This window comes from Malania oleifera, chromosome 12 (assembly GCF_029873635.1).
Source record: "Malania oleifera isolate guangnan ecotype guangnan chromosome 12, ASM2987363v1, whole genome shotgun sequence".
NCBI lineage: Eukaryota > Viridiplantae > Streptophyta > Magnoliopsida > Santalales > Ximeniaceae > Malania > Malania oleifera.
Window position 1 is genome coordinate 10,360,620 of NC_080428.1, and position 8,850 is coordinate 10,369,469.

The window sequence follows — 8,850 nt, forward strand, 5'->3', positions numbered from 1 at the left end:
AAGATAATGTCAAAGTCATGCATATCCAGTACCACCAAATCAGCAGATAAAATTCTCCCCTGAACATCAACTGGGCAACCACAGAGCATCCTACTACATCTCACTGCTAACCCTGTCGGTGTTTCCACTAACAATTCAACATCTAATGATTGCGTTTTCGTCCCATATAATTTAACACACCGTAAGGACACAAACGAGTGTGTGGCATCGGAATCAAAAAGTGCAATAACTTTAAATGAAAACATATTAACAATACCTGTCACCACATTGCCGGCTGCCTTAGTGTCGCCCGGCGTCAAAGTGAAAACTCTGGCTGGGGCCATATTCCTCTGCTGGCCTCCTCGTGGCACCTGGTAACCTCCTCGTGCAGGTCTAGGAGTAGGAGCAGCACCAATCTGCGTCAGATACTCACTCATCATATGTCCTGGCTCCCCGCACCTATAGTAGACACCTCGCCCGGCATAACACTCCCCCAAGTGTCTCTTCCTACAAGATGGGCAAGCTGGAGATGGCTGCACACCCTGGAAACCGCGATTCCCGGTATCCTATCTCTGATCTCTATAATACCCACCTCTCTTCCATGAACTACGTCCAACCCCCTATTAGGAACTAGAAGGTATGGATCTCTTCTTCTGCCTCTGCTCCTCAGCCTCCAATCGCTCACCAATTTCTACTATAGTGGCTCTATCCACTAGCTTAGCAAAATCCTGCAACTTCAGAATCGATACTTGCTTACAAATTTCTCTCCTCAGACCTCTCTCAAATTGTCATATCTTCTTCACCTTATCTGGAATGATGTACGGGGCGAAGCGAGATAGGTCGATGAACCTCGTCGCGTACTGCTGTACTGATAGTTGTCTCTGCTTCAGATTGAGGAACTCTGCAATCTTAGCCTCCCTGGAAGAGGCTGAAAAATACTTGTAGAAGAATATTTCTTTAAATCGCTCCCACATCATTTCCAAAGTATAGTCCTCTGTTGCTCTAAAAGTGTCACTGCTAACCACCATCTCTCGGCCTCTCCAGTCAGTCTATAGGTGGCAAACAATACCTTCTGCTCCTCTAAACACTGCAGCACTGTAAATATTTTCTCTATCTCCTGCACCCAGTTTTCAGCAATTGCAGGGTCTGTCCCTCCTGAGAATGCTGGAGGAATCATCTTTATAAACTTCTCAATCGAACTACCATCGCTTGCTGATGGACCACCCGGTTCCTTCGAACTCTTGGAAATTTCTGCCATAACATATTGTGCCACACTACGTAAGACGGCATCTGAATCACTACCCGCAGTGCTTGAGGGTCCAACACCCTCGCTCCCACTAGCGTGGGCACTATTGCCACCAAGGTCCATCCTGAAAAACATGTAACTTAACTCAAAACCCCTTCACAATACATATCACTCAACTCATATAGTATATTCTCCTAATTAATTCATCTCTCCTGATCTCAATTCAAGATTCAATCCTGCAACCTAGATACCCAACCTGACCATAGTTTACCATGAATTTCCTGAAATCGTCACTTCAGGAAAATCACACAAACCACCACGAAAGTCCTACATCTAAACTACAAAACTAGACCTCAAATCCCCTTATCCTATACTCTGGTATTATTACTGCTGCACTCTAGAGTCTACAAAACCTAGTATCCTAGGCTCTGATACCAAATATAACAACCTAAAATAAAATATAACATAATAAATACAATGGTCAACCTGAACCCGTGGGTAATGGGGACACCTGTCAATTACAGCAGAAACCTAAGCAGCAGCAATCATAAAATTGAAATCATCCATCCATCAAGCATAATACCAAAGTTAACTACAACATCATAATATTGTATTTATATACATCCTCATAAAACGTCAAAATAACTTTAGGATCAAACACAAAATAATTCTGACCCTACTACAAAATCTCACCCTCCTAGCGGGGTAATACACTGACTCCACAGCGACTACGACCCGCCGGTCACTCAGGGTCTCCTGAAAAATATATTTAGTTCGGGGGTGAGACACTTCTCAGTAAGGGAAAATAAACTAAATACAACTGTGTGGCAACATGAACATTTAATACAATTATACATATATAGTACATTTCATATCTCAGTAAACTTTCATCATAACATACTAAATTCTTATGTACTTTCATATTTATTAATAAATCGTAGCATACATAAAACATTTGTTATAACTGATAATACTGAAAACATACCCAGGATGAATAGTTAGCTAATGTCATGTATTATCCCTCATGACGGGTTGTGCAGCCTGAAGGTGGGAACCGACAATGGCTGGCTGACCACTGTCGAATCAAATATATCTGTAAGTACAATGAGCCCGCCACACCCTGGACAGGACTGCCAGGTGGACGTCTACACTCTACTGAAAGCCACATCGACTATCTATCTCCCATCCCCTCGTGGGATGGTTAGCACTAATCTGATCACAAACATCTGATCTATAAGTTACGGTACCATGCCCCTAAACTGAACTAAACTAACATTCAGGTTCTAATAACATATAATAAATGATATGATAGCGGCCTCGTGCTGTTCATTTTCATAAATACGGCCTCGTGCCGATAACATAAATACGGCCTCGTGCCGATAACATACATCAATGTGGCCTTGCGCTGATAACATACGTACATGGCCTCACGCCAAAATTGTTTCAGGTATATACATTCTAAAAATAAATCATTTATCATATATTTGTCAAAATCGTCACAACATAACTAATATTTTCATAATACCTGAAAACATGCTTTGCTCGTAAAATCTTTCATATCATAATACATTTCACATAAAATAATATTCATGCCACACATGTGCTGTTTAAAGTCGTATCTTATATTTTAAAATCGTAATTTTCTAGCATCTCATACATACATATACATTTTATCATCATAGCGGTATTTTCCCAATCGTAAATTTTATTCGGAATAAACAAATATAACATATGCTTTTCTAAAAATAGATTTACTCATAATTAATAATAATTTGTATGGAAAATAACTGTTTAAGTTTATTCCCTTACCTGGCTACTGAGAAAGCCCCTAAAATATCCTAGTCTAACTCTTGTAGGATTTCCTGATAAATACCCTAAAACTGAAAATTCCTAGTACTAAACTTCAGTATTTCTACGTGTACATCATTTCTTATAACTACCATAAAACCAAATTTGGCTTAAAAAACCTTACCTCAACTCAGGGATGATTTTCAACTTGCTTTCACCAACGATCTGCTCCGGTTGATTTGGAGAGAACTTCCCCAAGAGCGTCATGGTGACTTCGGATTGTCGATCCGGCGTAAATCTGGCCCAAAATCGATGTGAGAGAGAGAGAGAGAGAGAGAGAGAGCTGAAGGGGGGAGAGAGAGAGAGAGAGAGAGAGAGAGAGAGAGAGAGAGAGAGAGAGAGAGAGAGAGAGAGAGAGTTAGCTTAGTTAAGAAGTTAAAAATTGGATTTTTGATATTTATAGAACAGGATTCGTCGACGAGCCACGTCATTCATTGACGAATCCTTTACTAATTTCGTCAACGAAATTCAGTCCTCGTCGATGAAATTCAATTGGCTCAAAATCTCTCTCGGTATTTCTTCGTCGATGAATTCTCTTTAGCCCTCGTCGACGAAGTTGACTTCGTCCTTTTGTGACTGTTTTCATTTCTCTCCCTTTTTATTATTTAAATTCCATTTTTTTGTCACAATGATTGAGTACTATTGATTAATATCACAGGTCGTGACTTTTGAGTAATTCCACTGCCACATCATTTTTATAAGTCACATATATGATTTTTGTGTAATACTGCTTGTTTTGACATACTGCTTATTTTTTTAATGTTATGCTTGTGTTGGATATACTGATTGCTATTGGGAAATACTACTAAACTGTGGAAACTCTGTTAAACTGAACTCTTTGAAATCATGCATGTTTGATGTCAAATTGTTTTACCATGCATATAGTGCATATAGTAAGGGGGAGGACAAGTTTTCTTAATCTTTAAAACAAGTATGCACATTTTGAGGGGGAGCATTTTTAATAAAAATCTTATAAAAACACTAATGATTTGGTATCATCAAAAAGGGGGAGAATGTTAGCCTTAATGGCTAAGGTTTCCCATTCCAATAAGTTTTGTTGATAACAACGCATTAACGTCCCTCAGATTATCTAATATATGAATTCAAGTTTAGTACGGGTTAAACAGGTCAATACCAAAGAGAGCAAAATGATCAAACGAGTCTTGATGAGGCAATGAGCAAACGAATCATTTAAGAAGCAATAAGCAAAGGTCATAACCAAAGTACATACATGGAACACTCAAAGCACAACCAAACCGGCATTCATATGAAGACTTATTTTGTTTACATATTTGTTGGATTGTATATGAGGTAGGAAATGTTTTGTAACTCTTGTGCATGTGATGATGGTAAGAACACCTAGCAAAGAGCTGAGCAATTACACATGCATATAGTTCATGTAGTATAGAGCATCAAAACTGAGTTTCATATGCATACTGAAGCATGCTAAGTGCATAGGATGTCAAAACAAGCTTTCAAGAGTATTTTATCAAACAAGACATCTTACACTCATTCAGACTTCATTCGGACAAGCCAAAAGCATCATTAGAACAATCATATTTCATTAGCACTTGTCTTAGCATGAGTTAGTGCATTTAGAGGTTTACTAGTAAGGAAAACAAGGGACTTGTTGACTAGTGCATGACACTCATCGACTAATGAGGCTGGCTCATCGACTAGTGGAGCTTGGCTCGTTGACAAGAAAAACCAGTAGCTAAATCATGTCTCGCAGCCCAGGTGACTCGTTGACTAGAATAGGGCACTCGTCGACTAGTGGGTGCGACTCATCGACTAGTGAGTGCCACTCGTCGACGATGATTGTGGCAGACTTGCAATTAATGAGCTTCAAATGGCTAGTTTTTACTTTGTCTTGTCTCCATTAATGCCCAACTACTAGCCAACGACTTGCTTGTCCCCTTGACCATAAATATAACCCATTGGCATTCATTAAAGACATTGATTGAATATTGGTTGTTAAGAAATTTAGTTGGAGCATTCATTCTAGGTTTTCATTTTGCCCAAAGCTCTTTTGCACTTTGTTCTTGTTATTCATCACTTGCTGAAAGAGAGTAGTGTGAGATTCTATTTGTAACATCAGCTCAAGAAGGAGCATCATTTGTAATCTCTACTTGCTTTTGATTCATTGTGAGTTTGAAGGTTCTTCGTGAGCCATTGGTATGGTAGTTCTTGGTGAACTCCTTGGTTTGCTCTTGGTGAGCAGCTGGGATTGGTTACCTTTGTGTAAAGGCTTCTCCGTATTGAATGGAGATTGTTTAGTAGATTTGGCAATCCTTGAGTTGATCTCAAGGCATGGATGTAGGTTGGGTGTGGAACCCTCATCTCTTTACTTGCTTTTGCTATTTACTTTGTCATTTTTTTTTTTATATCAATCACTTGTATATTGCCAAAGTTTTTGTTTTGTACAAAAACTTAGTATCCGCGAAAAGCGTCTATTCACCCTCCTCTAGACACACACTTGGGCCGACAAGGTGTTTTAAGAATTACAGATGATTTGATTCCTCTTTTGAGGATATGCAAACAATATATTTAGCAGATTAGGTTGTATAAAAAAAAAAAAAAAACACACACACACACACAAATTTTTTCTTCATTTCTTTTCCATTGTTTTGTGTATTTGTATGTGTTGTATGTTCAATTTGATTAGACACTCAAGTAGTTGGATTCTTATAAGGTTCATACATTTACATGAGTCCTATGAAAGTATTTTCAAATGGATTAAGGGGGTGAATAATTTTTTTTAAATGACCAACCAAAGAAAAGGAAAAATGCAGAGGGCGGTCGAATCGACCTCTACAAGTGGTTGCCATCGGATATATCAAATATGAATGAGGAGATATAATAATTGGATTTCAAAGAGAAATATCATATGCAAACTTTGTCTCATCTGTTGACAATTTTTATACAATACCAACTATTTCTAGAGAAAGATCTTTTCTGTTTTAGACATAAAATCATAGACTTCGAAAAATCCAGACCATCTATGTCAAGGGAAGATCCTCTTATGAAAATGAAAGGAATCCAAATTAAAGAGTAGGTTGCTCAATTGGTTTACAAGGAACCCAAACAAAATATTTTGCCAATGCAATCTCAAATTTATGAAAGCAATATTTTAGACAAAGGCATTGTAATAGACTAACAAAAACTTAGGAAGTATTTTTATAAGAGAAAAATAAGATTTTTAGGAAAGAATTTTTCAAGAAAATTCCTAAAGAAAGAACTGCAAAATATAGAAAAAAAAATGGTATGAAACTAGACAAAAGTGAAAAAAATAATATTGCTTTCTTTGAATAGTTCAAAAATAGAAAACCCATATAAAAAGAATTGTCCTACTCTTGACAAGATAGGAAAATTCTGCAAAACGAGCAATGGCCTTATTCCAAGAAATCAATCGCCAAAAGATAAAATTTATCTCCAACATAAAGATAATGAAATTGAAGGCATCCCCTTCACAATGGCTGACAATCTAGATCTGATCCAACTTGCAACACAACAGGAACAAGTTTTGGTTGAATAAAGCAATTATACAAATGAATATCTATCCTCTGTAGGAGAGCAATTGAACAGAATAGAAAATTATGAAATTGAAAAACTAGACAAGTTGGATAAACAACTAGACAAAATTTTTTTTAAAAAAAAAACAAACAAAATATGAAACAACAACCCAAACAATTCCCATTTGCTACAAACTTTCCAATTAAGCCAGAAGAGTAATCTAGAAAAGAGAAGAGAGAGAGAGAGAGAGAGAGAGAGAGAAGTAGCAATGGGATTCAAGTTCCTTGATCCTTCATATATAAAAAGGATGTTTTGACAAAGAAGAAATTTTAAGCCAAATATACATAAAACTTTTAGAAACTCCTTCCTCCTATAAGAATATATAAGTTCTTGAAGAAAATATCAGGGAAGAACCAAGCCGAGAAAAATATCAAACTAATGTTTCTAAAATTAAGGAAGTACTCAAAAAATAAACTTTAAACCCCATAGGATTTACAAATAGAACCAGTAACAATTATATTCTACTAGTCTCCTAGATAAAAAATTATTATCCAAAACCTATAGTCCCAAACCTACAATGTGAAGAAAATATGTTGTTTTTATTTTGATAATATTTGTTACTAGTGGAACATTGACGGCCTATCGGAATATGAAATACTATATTAGTTAAATAAATGTTCAAAGTAGGAAAAATTTATATTCAAAAAAAAAAAAAATCTATTTTTGAAGTAGCCATAGCCTTGGTTATGAGCTTCGAAGGACAACTCCATGGCTGGTGTGAGAATTACATCATAGAAGAACAGATATAATTTTTTTTCAGCCAAGAGGGGAGAAGATGGTACGACATTAAGAATAGAAACCTAAAATATTCATGAAGGAATAGCTACCCTATGTTCGACGATTATGCTCCATTTTTTAGGGAATCCCACCTTTTTAAATGAAAAACAATATGAACTTATACAAAACCTTAAATATAGAAAATTAGCAGATTTTAAATGGTATGAAGACATTTTCTTAACTAGTGTTATGCAATGAACTAGCTCTAATGCTTCCTATTGGAATGAAAAATTTATCTTAGGATTACCAACTTTTTCTGTGACAAAAATTAGAAGCAAAATGAAAGATTACAAAAAATCTGGTAAAAATGAATACTTAGAATTAAATTTAGAAGAGTACTGGACAAACGATGAAATAATACAAGTCATAAACATGACTAATATTAGAAATTTGTAATGATTTAAAATTTCAAAAATCAATTAGAAAACAAAGAATGATAAATAGAAAATAATTAGGTAACTAGTGTGAGCAATTTGGCTTTGTAAAACTTAGGACTCCCAAATCAAGGAAAAAAATAGCTAACAAATATAAATTTCTTGAAAGAAAAATACTACAAAAAATACAAAAAACACAAGTCAAAAGAGAAAAAGAGACTCAACTAGCTACAAAAGAAAATCCAAAAAAAAAAAAAAAGGACAAATGTTACATTTGTGGTGAAAAGGACAAATGTTACATTTGTGGTGAAAAGGACATTATGCTAGCAAATGCAAATCAAAACAAAAAATAAATCTTCTTAATATTGAATAAGAGGTTAAGGACAAATTGTTAGGAAATTTTAATTTCCTATTGTGGGCTCACATATTTAAAAACAATTATATTACCATGCTATTCTAACATCTATTGGGTATGGACTTTACAATGTGTAGAAACCCAATACTGAGTTAATTTAGGACTGATGAGCTTCTAAAATAACCTAGTATATAAGGAAAATATAATAGGGTTATGGTTCCCAAGTCAGATTGGAAACAAGTTCACGTTCTTTTTTTTTTTTCCTCATCTAAAGAGAATAACACAAGTGAGGCACTTAGGGATTTGACTGTGAAAGATCAAAACTCTTTGCCAAAGGCTGTTGGATTTATTCCGCGTTTAGTATGGATCCAGGTAATTATTCTGCGTTTAGTTTTCTTAATTGAATGACATGATGATCTTGGATTATTAGATTTATATTATTTCCAACAAGTGGTATCAGAGCCTAATCATGTTCTTAATTAAGAAATTGTGCATGATCTGATTTAGGAATGATACTGATTGTATTAAAACACTAGATCTAGGTTTAACATGATACAGTTTAAAAAAAAACCTAAATTTGATGTGTTGTTGCATGATTTTATGGATCAAAATGTTTTAGGCTTAAAAGAATTTTATTTGTTGTGCTTAAAATCATTTTTTTCTCAGCGCTAATTTGAGATTTTTTAAAGTTTAATTGT